Here is an 18123-nt window from a genome sequence, read left to right on the forward strand (position 1 = left end):
TCTTCTAAAAAAACAAATTGAAACTTACCATGGATTTTCATAAATTTACACAAGGAAGTAAGTGAGCAGTATAAATTTAGTGCATTCCCAATTACATCTACAAGCTAGTTTATCTAACAATGAGAATGACTCTGTAAACTGATTTTGTGGAAGGCTGTGATAAGGTGAAAAGATCTTCACAACCCAGGTAATCATGATGGTGTGATCACTCACCTAGAGCCAGACATCCTGGAATGGGAAGTCAAGTGGGCCTTAGGAACAAAGCTAGTGATGCTGATGGAATTCCAGTTAAGCTATTTCAAATCCTAAATGATGATGCTGTGAAAGTGTTGCACTCAATACGCCAGCAAATTTGGAAAACTCAGCAGTGGCCACAGGACCGGAGAAGGTTAGTTTTCATCTCAATCCCAAAGAAAGGGTAATGTCAAAGAATGCTCAAACTACTGCACAATTCCACTCATCTCACACACTAGCAAAGTAATGCTCAAAATTCTCCAAGCCAGGCTTCAACAGTACGTGAACCATGAACTTCCAGATGTTCAAGCTGGATGTGGAAAAGGCAGAGGAACCAGAGTTCAAATTACCAACATCCGTTGGATCATCAAAAAAGCAAGAGAGATTCAGAAAAAGATATATTTCTGCTTTATTGACTATGCCAAAGCCTTTGACTGTGTGGATCACAATAAACTGTGGAAAATTCTGAAAGAGATGGGAATACCAGACCACCTCCTGAGAATTCCTTTAGGATGGACTGGTTGGATCTCCTTGCAGTCCAAGGGACTCTCAGGAGTCTTATCCAACACCACAGTTCAAAAGCTCCTGAGAATTCTGTATGCAGGTTAGGAAGCAACAGTTAGAACTGGACATGGAACAGCAGACTGGTTCCAAATCAGGAAAGGAGGACATCAAGGCTGTATATTGTCACCCTGCTTATTTAACTTATATGCAGAGTACATCATGGGAAACGCTGGGCTGCAGGAAGCACAAGTTGGAGTCAAGATTGCCAGGAGAAATATCAATAACCTCAGATATGCAGATGACACACCATTATGGCAGAAAGTGAAGAACTAAACAGCCTGTTGATGAAGGTGAAAGAGGAGAGTAAAACATTTGGTTTAAAACTCAACATTCAGAAAACTAAGATCATGGCATCTGGTCCCATCACTTCGTGGGAAATAGATAAGGAAACAATGGAAACAGTGACAGACTATTTATTTGGTGTCCAAAATCACTGCAGATGGTGACTGCAGCTATGAAATTAAAAGACGCTTGTTTCTTAGAAGAAAAGCTATGACAAACCTAGACAGTATATTAAAAAGCAGAGACATTACTTTGCCAACAAAGGTCCCTCTAGTCAAAGCTATGGTTTTTCCAGTAGTCATGTATGGATGTGAGAGTTGGACTTTAAAGAAAGCTGAGTGCCAAAGAATTGATGCTTTTGAACTGTGGTGTTGGGTAAGACTCCTGAGAGTCCCTTGGACTGCAAGGAGATCCAACCAGTCCATCCTAAAGGAATTCAGTTCTGAATTTCCATTGAGAGGACTGATGCTGAAACTGAAACTCTAATACTTTGGCCACCTGACGTGAAGAACTGACTCATTGGAAAAGACCCTGATGCTGGGAAAGATTTAAGGTGGGAGGAGAAGGGGACAACAGAGGATGAAATGTTCAGATGGCATCACCGACTCAATGGACATGAGTTTGAGTAATTCTTGGAGTTGGTGATGACCAGGGAGGGCTGGCGTGCTGCAGTCCATGGGATTGCAAAGAGTCGGACATGACTGAGTGATTGAACTGAACTGAACTGTACTGAATACCCACTAGGTCCAATAAGGAAATTCTGAGCATCATATGTAGTTAAGACATTTCCCAAAACTTGGAACAGCCTGAGTCTGAAGAGCCTGCAATGGTGGAGCAAGGGCCTAGTAAACCTCTTCTGCATTTTTCTTTTAGATGATACCTCTTTCTATTGTATTTATGTCCCATTCTCTCATCAGCTGTTATTTCTGAACCCTCTGGTTTCACAGCTGTGCACAGGAGAGAGGAGAAGTTAAAAGGGACTAAAAATAAGTCATTTTACTAGTACATATATGATCAGGTATTGGGGCATAATGCAAATGGTGGATTTGAAAAGTGACTTTTTCTCTTATGAATGTTTCTGTGGATTTCTCAGAGATTTTCTTTCTGGGAACATCTATCTGAAATTTCTGAGATGAATTTTTCTTTTTTTTTTTTTTTTTGGATTTTTCTCTGAATTTTTTCTCTGGATGGATTTTTCCAGCCCCTGTTTCTGGCATCATACATTCTATTCAACACAACTCTTTGCATGGGAGACCTAATATACCTCCAAGTGATTCTTGGAGAAAGTCCCTTTGAAGAGGATTCCTGTGGGCTCTCTATAAAGTGTTAGTCATTCAGTTGTATCCCACTCTTGGTGAACCCGTGGACTCTAGTTCTCCGGGATCCTCTGTCCATAGAATTCTCCAGGCAAGAATACTGGAGTGGGTAGTTATTCCCTTTTCCAGGGGGTCTTCCTGATCCAGGGATCAAAACCTGGTCTCCTGCATTGCGCTCTATAAAGTGGCCTGCATCCTTACTTGTGTCCATCATGCATAGCTTCTGCCCAACAGCCACCTCTTCTCCCTCCACCACTGCACCCAAGGCCCAAGTCGTTATCTTAGCCTTTTGCTGCTAAGTCACTTCAGTCGTGTCCAACTCTGTGTGAACCCATAGACGGCAGCCCACCAGGCTCCCTCGTCCCTGGGATTCTCCAGGCAAGAACACTGAACTGGGTTGCCATTGCCTTCTCTGTAGTCTTTTGTATGTGGGCCAATTAGCATTATTTTCATCTCTTTTATCCCTTTACCAGTCCCCAAAAAAGATTCTTAGTGATAAATACAAAATTTTGATGTAGCCCTCTGAAAAAGTTTATTTCACTAGACATAAAGAGAATAGAAAGGCTCCCTTCACGAAACCCTGAGACCCTCACATTCCTCAAGGCAGCAGGCAAGCTCAGAGGGAAAATTCATCTAGAAAGTTATTTCAGGCAGGTTTCAAACTTTTTAGACATTCCAGTTCAGAACTGTGTTAGGTGTCACAAATTTTTCTTACATTCTCAGTAGATCCAGCAACAGTGTTCTAGTGCCTCATTTTGTCTTGAGAGGATACTTGCCATTTGTTACTTAATTCTCTAGCAGTTGTGCTATGGCCACAGCTGACAGAAGATGTTCACAATGACATCCTGTGACATGAGAATTTGTAAAAATAGAGTGTAAACAATTCTTCCAATCCCTTTTCAAGAATTATCACCAAAGAGAGTAATAAACATGATGGAAAGGGATCCAATAGCCTGAAGAATTAATCAGTCAAAACTGCAAAATATTCATGATGATAAAACATATTCATAAATGAGATTGTCCATCACTGTGGTAAAACTGAAAAGGGGAGAATCAACATATTGTGATGCAATCAACTAAATATATGACATATATAGCTTAACATATTGTCATGCACACATGTGTGCTCAGTTGCTTAAGTCATGTCACCTCTTTGCAACACTATGGACTGTAGCCCACCAGGCTCCTCTGTCCATGGGATTCTCCAGGCAAGAACACTGGAGTGGGTGGCCATGTCCTCCTCCAGGGGATCTTCCCAATTGAACCTGCATCTCCTGTGTCTTCTACATTGCAGGCAGATCCTTTACCTACTGAGCCACCTGGGAAGCCCAACATATTGTACATCCATGCAATTAAATACTGTAGCGACACTATCAGAAATCAGGGGGTAGAAGCAAATCCTATATTCATATTATAATGGATTTATTACAAAAATTTGATGTAACACAGGCAATGAAGATCTGGAAGTTGGGAGTGGGATAATCAATAACCAGTATGTCTAAAGCAAGAAGCCAAGTGCCTTTGGACACCAAAGAGGGACTAGGAAGAGGAAACTTCCACAAAACTTATTGAAACTGACACTTCTGAGGAATGGAACCCTGCGTTTAGGTATCACTGCTGCAGGTTCTCAGCCAAGTTCTTAATGGTGGGCTTGAGTCCATTCTTGGTTAGCATGGCCAGCTGAATGTAAAACAGAGAAGAGTGAGGAGTAGCTGGGCATTTCTGTCTATCATTTGGCTGGTTGTGACTATTTTTTCAGAGTAATGGTTTCTGATTTCCTTCTGCCAAATCTCATGCGTTGTTGACCTTTGGCTAACTCTTACCCAGCTGTGTACAGGGAAAATGATTCTGGAAAACAGTGCTCAGCCTTATCCAACTTGTCATACTATGATCCACTACACTGTCTTTGGACTTCCCTGGTGGCTCAGCTGGTAAAGAATCTGCCTGCAATGCAGGAGACCTAGGTTCAATCCCTGGGTTGGGATAATCTCCAGGAGGAGGGCATAGCAATTTACTCCAATATTCCTGCCTGGAGAATCCTCATGGACAGAGGAGCCTGGTGGGCTACAGTTCATGGGGTCACAAAAAGTCAGACAAGACTGAATGACTAAGCACACTATGTTTAGGTTTCCCTGGTAGCACAGCGGGTAAAGAATCCACCTCTAATGCAGGAGTCTCGGGTTTGATCCCTGGGTAGGGAAGATCTCCTGGAGGAGGAAATGGGAATCTGCCCCAGTATTCTTGCCTGGAGAATCCCAAGAACAGAGGAGCCTGGTGGGCTACAGTCCCTGGGGCCGCAAAGAGCCAGAGACTACTGTATACCTGAGTACACACGCACACACACACAATCAGTTTACATTTTCAAAAGTTAGTTGATTATCCACTATGTGCTAGTCACTGTGGTTGCATGGTTAATATGTGTAAAAATGAATCATATTCTCACAGAATATGTACTCTAGTAGAGGGGAGGGTTTCAAATAATGACAAAATCCCAATGTAAAAATCACAGTGATAGGAGAAATACAAGGAGATCTCAAACTACATAAAAACTGCATCTAATCCAGACATGGGATCAGAGAATGCATTCCAGATGCAGTGACTTTTAAACCTGAAGTTGAGGAAAAAATAGAATGTATCAGGAGCATTTGTGAGAATGTATACCAGGGGATTATTTCAGGGATAGTGTATGGAGAAAATGACACAAAATGACTGTTTCATAAAGAACAAATATTTTAACAGTTGCAAATACTCTGTAGCAGATGCTGTAAAGTCCTGTTTTATGCATCCATAATTGCCTGAAGACTTTCTGCCTGCAAGACCATGCTTATCCTAAGGCCGTATTACAACTTCTGTGGGTCCTAGATTAATCAACCCTCATAAGTCCTTTCCTTCAGAAAAGTATATTAAAAATACTTTATGACTTCATTTTTTGAAATTTTATATACTTTATGTGTTGCTATGAATATAAATATAATTTATACTGTATTATATTTATTTTTTCTTAGAATTTAAAATAAATTAAACTTTCTAAAGGCCTTTAAAATTATGATAGGCAATAGGTACTTCTTAATGTATAAGTTGGCCTGTGTTCGGTCCACACTCAGGCCAGGCCAGAGTTGGTTGCCAGGGAGCCTGTTGCATCTAAAACCCAGAAACTTCCCTAGTGTAATCTAAAACCTGCCTCCCTATGCAAAGGGCAGGAGAGACCAAAGAATGAGGCAGACCGCTCCATAGGTAGGTGGGAGGCTTAACAAGCAAAGGAACTTACTAGATTGTCTTGGGAGGCCACAAGCCAAGGGAATCTCTATACATGCCTGCAAAACCTGAAAGTTTAAATAGAAGCCTTAACTGGGTTCAGTCACATATACCATCAGTTGGCTCAAAACAGCATATTGCTCTCTCAAGGCTATATCCTTGAGGCAGTTTCTGGAACCAAAGAAGACAAATTAGATGCACATTTCAAGGATATGGAGTGGGTGGGGAGCTTTGTTGTGGTTCAGTCATTCAGTCGTGTCCAACTCTTTGTGACCCCATGGACTACAGCACGAAACCAGGCTTCCCTCTCCTTTACCATCTCCAAGAGCTTGCTAAAGCTCATGTCCATTGAGTCAGTGATGCCATCCAAATATCTCATCCTCTGTTATCTCCTTTTCCTGATTTCAATCTTTCCCAACAGTATTGGAAAAGACTTATTGGTCTTTTCCAATAAGTCAGTTATTTGCATTAGGAGGCCAGTTTTGGAGCTTCAGCTTTAGCATCAGTCCTTCCAATGAATATTCAGGGTTGATTTCCTTTAGGATTGTCTGGTTTGATCTCTTTGCAGTCCAAGGGACTCTCAAGAGTCTTCTCCAACACCACAATTCAAAAGCATCAATTCTTTGGCGCTCTGTCTTCTTTATAGTCCAATTCTCACATCTGTCTCAATAATGTCTCTGCTTTTTAATATGCTGTCTAGTTTTGTCATAGACTTTCATCCAGGGAGAAAGCATCTTTTAATTTCATGGCTGCAGTCACCATCTGCAGTGATTTTGGAGCACAAATAAATAAAGTCTGTCATTGTTTCCAATGTTGTCCCATCTATATGCCATGAAGTGCTATGATCTTAGTTTTTTGAATATTGAGTTTTAAGCTAACTTTTTCACTCTCGTCTTTTACTTTCATCAAGAGGCTCTTTAGTTCCTCTTCACTTTCTGATGTAATGGTGGTGTCATCTGCATATCTGAGGTTATTGATATTTATCCTGGCAATCTTGATTCCAACTTGTGCTTCATCCAGCTTGGCGTTTCTCATGATGTACTCTTCATATAAGTTAAATAAGCAGCTTGACAATAGAATCTTGAGGTACTCCTTTCTCAATTTGGAATCAGCCCACTGTTCCATGCCCTGTTCTAACTGTTGCTTTTTGACCCACATACAGGTTTCTCAGGAGGCAGATAAGGTGATCTGGTATTCCCATCTCTTTCAGAATTTTCCACAGTTTATTGTGATCCACACAGTCAAAGGCTTTGGCATAGTCAATAAAGCAGAAATAGATGTTTTCCTGGAATTCTCTTGCATTTTCTATGATCCAATGGATGTTGGCAATTTGATCTCTCATTCCTCTGCCTTTTCTAAATCCAGCTTGAACATCTGGAATTTCTCAGTTTATGTACTGTTGAAGCCTGCCTTGGAGAATTTTGACCATTTCTTTGCTAGCATGTAAAGTGAGTGCAATTGCACAGTGGTTTCAACATTCTTAGGCATTTAGTTTCTTTGGTATTGGAATGAAAACTGATCTTTTCCAGTCCTATGGCCATTGCTTAATTTTCCAAATTTGCAGGCATACCGAGTGCAGCCCTTTAACAGCATAATCTTTTAGGATTTGGAATAGCTCAGCTGGAATTCCATTACTTCTACTAGCTTTGTTCGTAGTGATGCTTCCTAAGGTCCACTTGACTTCACACTCCAGAATGTTTGGCTCTAGGTGACTGATCATACCATCATGATTATCTGGGTCATTAAGGTCTTTTTTTGTATAGTTCTTCTGTGTATTCTTGCCACCTCTTCTTAATATCATCTGCTTCTGTTAGGTCCATACTGTTTCTGTCCTTAATTGTGCCCATCTTCACAAGAAATGTTCCAACATGTCATCTCACCTGAGTACGTCAATGTCAACCGCCCTGGTAAAAAAAAAAAAAAAGCAGCTGTAGGTCTGGAAGTCAGAGCAGCAAACCACATTTGAAAAGGAAAAGAAAATAATGAATAAAAACATCTTCCAAGCACAGCTTTTGAGTTAGATGTGTCTGTGACTTCAGGAGGTATGGCATCTTGGCAGGCTCACCAGTCATCGCTTTGCAACCCTGGAGCTTCCCAGGTGTAATCTGAAACCAACCCCCATACTCAGAAGGCAAGGAGAGGCCAAAATGAGAGGCAGATTACTCCAAATGGTAGGTGCAGATTTAATTAGCAAGGGAACCTACAGAGGCTTGTTTTAGGTGGCCAAAAATAAATAGATCTCTATACCCTCCTGCCAAATCATTAAAATGTATATATAGTACTTAACTGGGTTCTGTCATATATATACCCTCCAGATAGTATTAACATCATATTTCTATCTCAAAGCTATATCTTTGGGGAAGCTTCTGGAAGTGAGTGAGAAAATTGCAATGCACATTCTAAGGAGAAGGAGGAGGGTGAGAAGTTTCTGATTGTCCAAGACTGGCCCCTGGGTCATTGGTGGTCATGTCTTCTTGATGACCTCCCTTAACAGAGCCTTGTAAGAAGTTCACAGAAATTAGGATGGGAGATGGTAGATAAATACCCCATCTCCTCTCCACTTGGGTGAGAATTCTTACAGAGTGTATACAACATAGTCTCCCATAGGCCCTGCTCAGTTACTAATGGTAGTAACCTACTCGTTAACTCAGCTGAATTGGCTGCCTAGTATCACCTGGAAAATAAACCATTAACATTCAAATTACTTCCTCAAGGTCTTTTTTTTTTTTTCTGGAAGAATACAGATAAGAAAAATAATGGCACATTTGAGGAAATGAATGACATTCTGTGTGTTTGGGATGTAAAAATACAGGGAGAATATTGGGAAAAATCATCCTGACAAAAGCAGGGCAAGATCTAGAAGGACGTATAACTACTTTAAAATGTTGGAATTTTATCCTAAGGACTAGAGAAAACCACATGAAGCTAAAGAAATCAGCCAGAACAGAATTGTCTGAAGAAGATCTTACTGTAAGGTGCTATAATCAAGAACACTCAAACAAGAAGGAGGGAATCAAGTTTGAAGCTAATGAATTAATCCAGGCAGAAAAGGGGACCTGGTGTTAGTTCCTTATAATAAGATTGAGAGAAATTAAAGATTGGGAAATGTTTTAGAAGACAGTGATGGCATGATTTGATATCAGGTAGAGAGAATAGAGTGAGGAGGACATATAAGGCTGGCACTAAAGTTTCCAACCTATTAATCAGAAAGTAGGGATAGAGGCATAATTTTTAGTTAGAGTGGCTTTAAGATAAATATGCATGAAATAGTAAAGAAAGCCTAATGTTAATTGAAATGAGGTCATTTAAGGTGGAGAGTTTTGTTTGAAGAAAATTAGCAATCCAGTTCCAGAAGTGACTCATTTATTTTGGACTCATATATCAAATGTAACATGTAATTCATAATATCCACTTCACATTTTTACTGTTTACCCGTATTCTAAAATCTGGTTCCAAATTAGTGATTTTGATCTAAATATTTTCTTTGAGTGTTCTTCTTTAGTTACATACCCATTCTTCAAATAGGGCTGTGGAAGCTTGTGTAATGGAGACAAGTAATCATTTGGCTAATTTGATCATCAATAATGACTAATTTGATCTCTATGCCCCAAACAGAAATCTATGGTATTTTAATCTTATGGGTAAGCTACCCTCAATGGACTAGTTATCCAAATAATGATAGATAGTCACTGTTTGAATCATTCCTTAAGAATTTGTCATTTCATTTATCCAGTTGAAATTCAATATTTTAAATATATCTTAAGAAAATGATAAACTAACATTAAATGTTTGTAACATTAATCAGTTAATGTTCTTAATAAATAATACATTACAAATCAATAACATATACAGACATACACAATGACAACAGTAATAACAACTAACTTGATTTAAAAATGTACATGGGTAGGTCATTTGTAAAATAGTAGATATAAATTGCCAAAAAACATGGCACAATATAAATCTTAGCAGCAAAAATATACTGTATATTAAAATAAAAATAAAGATCTATTTTTCTTCAATCAGCCAAAGCTCATTATTTTGAAAAGTTAGTTATTTATGTACTTTAAAGAATGCTCTTCCATTCCACTGTTTTTAGTATTATATCCTCTCTTAAAGCAATTTGTCAATGTATATCAATAAACTTAACGTATGTATCATTTGAGATTCTAAGACTTCTAAAAGAATAATAATAAATTTGTTAAGCTTTTTATATAAAAGGATACTCAGGATTATTTTTATAATGCAAAAAGTAAACAATCTAATAATCAATGATATTTGTTTGGTTAAAACTTATTGGTGGGACTTCTCTGGTGGTCCAGTGGCTAAGACTCTGCACTCCCAATGCCAGGGACCTGCATTTGATCCTTGGTCAGGGAACCAGATCCCACAGGCAGCAACCAGGATTTCGCATGCCACAAGTAAAAATCCCAAATTCTACAACAAAGATCCTGTGTGCTGCAAATAAGAACTGACACAACCAAAAATAAGTAAATAAGCAAATATTTTAACAAAAAATTATTGGCATATATAAGTGATATAATATTAGGCTGCTATGAATATTTTCAAAGAATATTTAACAATACAAAAGATTCTGTAAAACAGTTGCATGTTCTAGTCACATTCCTTTGATTTAGGTAATATTAAAGTAAATATGATCTTCTGAATAGTCTATCTAAATTATGGGAATGAAGAGGTAACCAGAACTCCTCTAACACACAGATGAATTCTTAGAATGACCTTCTAATAGATAATAACCCAAATGCCCATATCTAGTTACCAGTTAGTGTGCCCTTTACAAGCTATAAATAAGCTGACTAACTTAGGGGACAGGCCAGTTTGTATATTGCCTTTTGATCTTTATGCACTGAAATTATCCACAATAAAGGTTCCAAGAAAGTCTGATTTATTTAATATTGCTATAGATTTACCAAGGGAATCTTAGCCAAATGTATTGCAAATTTGATGTTCCAGCAAAAAAAACAACTAAGATATTTATTTCTACTCATAAATTCTGAAATTAATCAATAGAGAAAGATCACTGTGTAATTTACAGTCCTGATCTTTTAGTGCCACTTGATACTTCAGACAACTTATATGACATTCCTTGAAATAGGTAGTTCGTTTAGAAGGATATACACACAAGTAATTTTTGTCGCCTATTTTCAGTTCACTACAGTTCTGTTCAGTCATTCAGACGTGTCGAACTCTTTGAGGTCCCATGGACTGCAGCATACCAGGCTTCCCTGTCCTTCATCAACTCCCGGAGCTTCCTCAAACTCGTGTCCATCGAGTCGGTGACGCCATCCAACCATCTCATCCTCTGTCATCCCCTTCTCTTCCCGCTTTAAATCTTTCCCAGCATCAGGGTCTTTTCCAGTGAGATGGTTCTCCGCATCAGGTGGCCAAAGTCAGTATTTCAGGTTCAGCATTAATCCTTCGAATGAATATTCAGGACTGATTTCCTTTAGGATTGACTGGTTGGATCTCCTTGCAGTCCAAGGGACTCTCAAGAGTCTTCTCCAACAACACAGTTCAAAAGCATCAATTCTTCGGCTCTCAGCTTTTTTTATGGTCCAACCATCACATCCGTACATGACCACTGGAAAAACCATAGCCTTGACTAGATGGACCTTTGTTGGCAGTAAGGTCTCTGCTTTTTAATATGGTGTCTAGGTTGGTCATAGCTTTTCTTCCAAGGAGTAAGCGTCTTTTAATTTCATGGCTGCAATCACCATCTGCAGTGGTTTTTGAGCCCTCCAAAATAAAGTCTGTCATTGTTTCCATTGTTTCCCCATCTATTTCCCATGAAGTGATGGGACCAGATGCCATGATCTTAGTTGTCTGAATGTTGCGTTTTAAGCAAAATGTTTCACTCTCCTCTCACTTTCATCAAGAGGCTCTTTAGTTCTTCACTTTCTGCCATAAGGGTGGTATCATCTGCATATCTGAGGTTATTGATATTCTCCCTACAATCTTGATTCCAGCTTGTGCTTCATCCAGCCCGGCATTTTGCATGATGTACTCTGAATATAAGTTAAATAAGCAAGGTGACAGTATACAGTCTTAATGTACTCCTTTTCCTATTTGGAACCAGTGTGTTGTTCCATGTCCAGTTCTAACTGTTGCTTCTTGACCTGCATACAGATTTCTCAGGAGGCAGGTCAGGTGGGCTGGTATTCCCATCCCTTAAAAAATTTTCCACTGCCATCTATTTTATGCAGCTATAATTCTCTGGCATTCTTAACCTCTTGGTGATACACTTTATTTCACCCTGTTTTTTGTTTGTTTGTTTTTGCTTATGTTCAAAGGATCTAATCAATTTCCATGAACACATAACATTGTTATGAAAAAATACACTCTCCTTAAGAAGATACTCAAAGCCCTGAAATAATTTTTATTAGTTGAAATTATCTCAGTCACATTTAAATTTCAAGAATCGCTTTCCAAGTTCTCCAAAGACTTTTATACTCCAGATCAACTACTCCATCAATATTCAAGAGAAGGAAAAATGGCCCATTCACTCATGTATTCATCTAACAAATATTTATGGATTATGTTCCATGATTTACCTCATGATAAAATGTACTTGCCTTCATGTAATTGAATAACTAAAAGGAAAACCAAACATTTCCATGATTATTAAAGTATTATTTAATTACAATTAATACATAATCAAAACAATATTTTTATCTTTTGTATATCAATAGCAATTAAAAATTACCAGATGTATTAATTAATTAAGATAATCTCTGAGCTTCCGTTTTGTGACTGCACAAATTCACTCTTCACTTTATATATAATAAGCGAAAAAATGAATTGTGCTAATACTTTGTGAAAGGATTCTTAGTACATCATAGTCATTCCAACTTTTCGGGTTTCTATTCAAATTTCTAGTCAAATATTGACTGCTCTTAAAGAAGGCCCAGCATAAATATTATGTGCCTTATGACTCCCTAACTGACTTTCTATCCAGAAGTGTTTCTCTTTCTCAAAACAGCAATGACACTTAATTTGGAACTTTCTTATTTTTTTTAATTTTTTTTCTTTTTGATTTATTTTTTTATTGAAGGATAATTGCTTTAAAAAATTTTGTTGTTTTCTGTCAAACCTCAACGTGACTCAGCCATAGGTATACATATATCCCCTCCCTTTAGAACCTCCCTCCCACCTCCCTCCCCATCCCACCCCTCTAGGTTGATACAGAGCCCCTGTTTGAGTTTCCTGAGCCATAAAGCACATTACTGTTGGCTATCTATTTTTTATGTTAATGAAAGTTTCCATGTTACTCTTTCCATACATCTCACCCTCTCCTCCCCTCTACCCATGCCCATGACTCCATTCTCTACGTCTGTTTCTCCATTGCTGCCCTGTAAATAAATTCTTCAGTACCATTTTTCTAGATTCCATATATGTGTGTTAGAATATATTTATCTTTTTCTTTCTGACTTACTTCACTCTGTATAATAGGTTCTAAGTTCATCCACCTCATCAGAACGGACTCAAATGCATTCCTTCTTATGGCTGAGTAATATTCCATTGTGTATATGTACCACAACTTCTTTATCCATTCATCTGTTGATGGGTATCTAGGTTGCTTCCATGTTCTAGCTATTGTAAATAGTGCTGCAATGAACAATGGGATACATGTGTCTCTTTCAATTTTGGTTTCCTCAGGGTATATGCCTAGGAGTGGGGTTGCTGGGTCATATGGTGGTTTTATTCCTAGTTTTAAAAGAAATGTCCATACTGTCTTCCATAGTGGTTGTATCGATTTACATTCCCACCAACAGTGCAAGAGTGTTCCCTTTTCTCCACACACTCTTCAGCATTTATTGTTTGTAGATTTTTTTGATGATGGCCATTCTGACTGGTGTGAGGTGATAACTCATTGTGGTTTTGATTTGCCTTTCTCTAATAATGAGTGATGTTTACCATCTTTTCATGTGTTTGTTAGCCATCCATATGTCTTCTTTGAAGAAATGTCTGTTTAAGTCTTTTCCCCACTGTTTGATTGGGTTGTTTGTTTTTCTGGCTTGGAGTTGTGTGAGCTGTTTATATATTTTTGAAATTAAACCTTTGTCAGTGGTTTCATTCGCTATTATTTTCTCCCATTCTGAGGGTTGTCTTTTCACCTTGTTTAGTTTCCTTTGCTGTGCAAAAGCTTTTGAGTTTAATCAGGTCCCACTTGTTTACTTTTGTTTTTATTTCCATTACTCTAGGAAGTGGTTCTTAGAGGATCTTTATTTGATTTATATCATTAAGTGTTCTGCTTATGTTTTCCTCTAAGATTTTTATAGTTTCCAGTCTTACCTTTAGGTCTTTAATCCATTTTGAGCTTATCCTTGTGTATGGTGTTAGGAAGTGTTCTACTTTCATTCTTTTACATGGAGCTGTCCAGTTTTCCCAGCACAATTTATTGAAGAGGCTATCTTTGTCCCATTGTATATTTTTACCTCTTTTGTCAAAAATAAGGTACCCATAGGTTCATGGGTTTATTTCTGGGCTTTCTATCTTGTTCCATTGGTCTGTATTTCTGTTTTTGTGCCAGTACCACACTGTCTTTATGACTGTACCTTTGTAGTATAATATGATGTCAGGAAGGTTGATTCCTCCTGCTCCATTCTTCTTTCTCAAGACTGCTTTGACTGTTCACAGTCTTTTGGGTTTCCATATAAATTGTGAAATTTTTTGTTCTAGTTCTGTGAAAAATGCCATTGGTAATTTGATAGGAATCACATTGAATCTGTAGATTGTGTTTGGTAGCATAGTCATTTTCACAAAATTGATTCTTCCTACCCAGGAACATGGAATATCTCTCCTTTTGTTTATGTAGTCTTGATTTCTTTCATCAGTGTCTTATAACTTTCTCTGTACAGTTATTTTGTCTCCTTAGGTAAGTTTATTCCTAGATATTTAATTCTCTTTGTTGCATTGGTGAATGGGATTGATTCCTTAATTTCTCTTTCTGATTTTTCATTGTTAGTGTATAGAAGTGAAAGTGATTTCTGTGTATTGCTTTTGTATCCTGCAACTTTGCTAAATTCACTGATTAGCTCTAATAATTTTCTGATGCTCTCTCTAGTTTTCTATGTACAGTATCATATCTTCTGCGAACAGTGAGAGCTTTATGTCTTTTCCAATCTGGATTCCTTTTATTTCTGTTTCTTTCTGATTGCTGTAGCTAGGACTTCCAGAACTATGTTGAATAATAGTGGTGAAAGTGAATACCCTTGTCCTGTTCCTGATCTTAGGGGGAATGCTTTCAGTTTTTCACCATTGAGAATAATGTTTGCTGTAGGCTTATCATATATGGCCTTTACTGTGTTGAAGTAGGTTCCTTCTATGCCCATTTTTTGAAGAGTTTTAATCATAAATGCGTGCTGAATTTTGTCAAAGGCGTTTTTTGCATCTATTGAGATGATCCTATGATTTTTATCTTTCAGTTTGTTAATATGGTGTATCACATGGACTGATTTGCTTATATCGAAGAATCTTTGCTTTCCTGGAATAAACCCAACTTGATCATGGTGCATGAGCTTTTTGATGTGTTGCTGAATTCTGTTTGCTAAAGTTTTGTTGAGGATTTTTGAATCTATGTTCATCTGTGATATTGGCCTGTAGTTTTCTTTTTTTGTGTTGTCTTTGTCTGGTTTTAGTATCAGGGTGATGGTGGCCTCGTAGAATGGGTTTGAAAGTGTTCCTTCCTCTCCAAATTTTGAAAGAGTTTTAGAAGCATAGGCAATAGTTCTTCTCTAAATGATTGATAGACTTCTCCTGTGAAGCCATCTGGTCCTGGGCTTTTGTTTTTTGGGAGATTTTTGATCACAGTTTCAATTTCAGTGGTTGTAATTGGATTGTTCATAATTTCTATTTCTTCCTGGTTCAGTCTTAGAAGAATGAATATTCTCAGAATCTGTCCATTTCTCCCAAAAATTTGTATCCATTTTATTGCCATATATTTGTTCATAATTGTCTCTTATAATCTTTTGTGTTTCTGCATTGTATGTTGTAACCTCGCCTTTTTCATTTCTAATTTTTTTAATTTGATTCTTCTCTCTTTTTTTCTTGAGTAGTCTGTCTAAAGGTTTGTCAATTTTGTTTATCTTCTCAAAGAACCAGCTTTTAGGTTTATTAATCTTTACAATTGTTTCTTTCATTTCTTTTTATTTTTTTTTTCTGTTCAGATATTTATGATTTCTTTCCTTCTACTAATTTTGGGGTATTTTTGTTTTTCTTTTTCCAGCTGTTTTAGGTATAAATTTAGGTTGTCTATTCATGTTTTTCTTGTTCCTTGAGGTAGGATACATTGCTATAAACTTCCCTTCTAGAACTGCTTTTCCTGCATCCCATAGGTTTTGACTTGTCACGTTTTCATTGTTATTTGTTTCTAGAAATTTTTTGACTTCCCTTTTGATTTCTTCAGTAACCTGTTGGTTATTTAGAAACGTGTTGTTTAATCTCCATGTGTTTGTGTTGCTTACACTTTTTATTTCCTATAATTGATATCTAATCTCATAGTGCTGTGGTCAGAGAAGATGCTTGATACAATATCAGTTTTCTTAAATTTACTGGGGTTTGATTTGTCATCCAAGATGTGGTCGGTCTATCCTGGGGAATGTTCCATGTGCACTTGAGAAGAAGGTGTATTCTTCTACATTTGGATGGAATATCCTGAAGATATCAATGGGATCCATCTCATCTTATGTATCACTTAAGACTTGCGTTTCCTTATTATTTTTCTGTTTTGATGATCTGTCCATTGATGTGAGTGGAGTGTTAAAGTCTCCTACTGTTACTGTGTTACTGTCAATTTCTCATTTTATGTCTGTTAGTGTTTGTCTTATGTATTGAGGTGCTCCTATTTTGGGTGCATAGACATTTACAATTGTTATGTCTTCCTCTTGGATTGATCCCTTGATCATTATGTAGTGTCCTTCCTTATCTCTTGCAATTTTCTTTATTTAAAGTCTATTTGTCTGATATGAGAATTACTACTCCAGCTTTCTTTTGCTTCCCATTTGCATGGAATATATTTTTCCATACTCTCACTTTCAGTCTATATGTGTCTTGAGGTCTAAAGTGGGTTTCTTGTAGACAGCATATATATGGGTCTTGCTTTAGTATCCATCAGCCAGTATGTGTCTTTTGGTTAGAACATTTAATCCATTTACATTTAAAGTAATTATTGATATATATGTTCCTATTGCCATTTTCTTAATTGTTTGGAGTTGATTTTGTAGATCTTTTTTTCTTCTCTTGTATTTCTTGACTATATAAATACCTTTAACATTTGTTGTAAAGCTGGTTTGGTGGTACTGAATTCTCTTAACTTTTGCTTATCTGAAAAACTTTTGATTTCTCCAACAATTTTGAATGAGATCTTTGCTGGGAACAGTATTCTTTGTTGTAGATTTTTCCCTTTCAGTACTTTGAATATATCCTGCCATTCCCTTCTGGCCTGCAGAGCTTCTGCTGAAAGATCAGCTGTTAAGTGTATGGGGTTTCCCTTGTATGTTACTTGTTGCTTCTCCTTTGTTGCTTTTAATATTCTTTTTTGTGTGTGTTTAGTGTTTTTTAGTTTGATTAGTATGTGTCTTGGCATATTTCTCCTTGGGTTTATCCTGTATGGGACTTTTTGTCCCTCTTGGACTTGATTGACTATTTCCTTTGCCATGTTGGGGAAACTTTCAACTATAATCTCTTCAAAATTTTTCTCATACCCTTTCTTTTTCTCTTTTGGGACCCTTAAAATTCAAATGTTGGTGTGTTTGATATTGTCCCAGAGGTCTCTGAGGCTATCCTCAGTTCTTTTCATTCTTTTTACTTTATTCTGCTCTTCAGAAGTTATTCCACCATTTTATCTTCCAGCTCACTAATTCGTTCTTCTGTTTCAGATACTCTGCTATTGATTCCTTTCAGAGTATTTTTAACTCAGTAATTGTGTTTTTTGTCTTTATATGTTTATTCTTTAATTCTTCTAGGTCTTTGTTAATTGATTCTTGCATTTTCTCCATTTTGCTTTCAAGGTTTTTGATCATTTTTACAATCATTATTCTGAATTCTTTTTCAGGTAGTTTGCCTATTTCCTCTTCGTTTATTTGGACTTCTGTGTTTTTAGTTTGTTCCTTCATTTGTGCAGTATTTCTCTTCCTTTTCATTTTTTTTTTTTTAACTTACTGTGTTTGAGGTCTCCTTTTCCCATGCTTCAAAGTTGAATTCTTTCTTCCTCTTGGTTTCTGCCCTCCTTAGGTTGGTCCAGCGGTTTGTGTCAGCTTCATATAGAGTGAGAAATGTGCTGAGGTTTTTTTTTTTTTTTTGCTTGTTTGTTTGCTTGTTTTTCCTCTGATGGGCAAGGCTGAGTGACTTGATAATCGTGTCTGCTGATGATTGAGTTTGTATTTTTGTCTTGTTTGCTGTTTAGATGAGACATTCTGTACAGGATGTGACTGGTAGTTGGGTGATGCCAGGT

Source organism: Giraffa tippelskirchi, chromosome 5 (assembly GCF_054371585.1).
Source record: "Giraffa tippelskirchi isolate mGirTip1 chromosome 5, T2T-mGirTip1v1.2.pri, whole genome shotgun sequence".
NCBI classification, from domain to species: domain Eukaryota; kingdom Metazoa; phylum Chordata; class Mammalia; order Artiodactyla; family Giraffidae; genus Giraffa; species Giraffa tippelskirchi.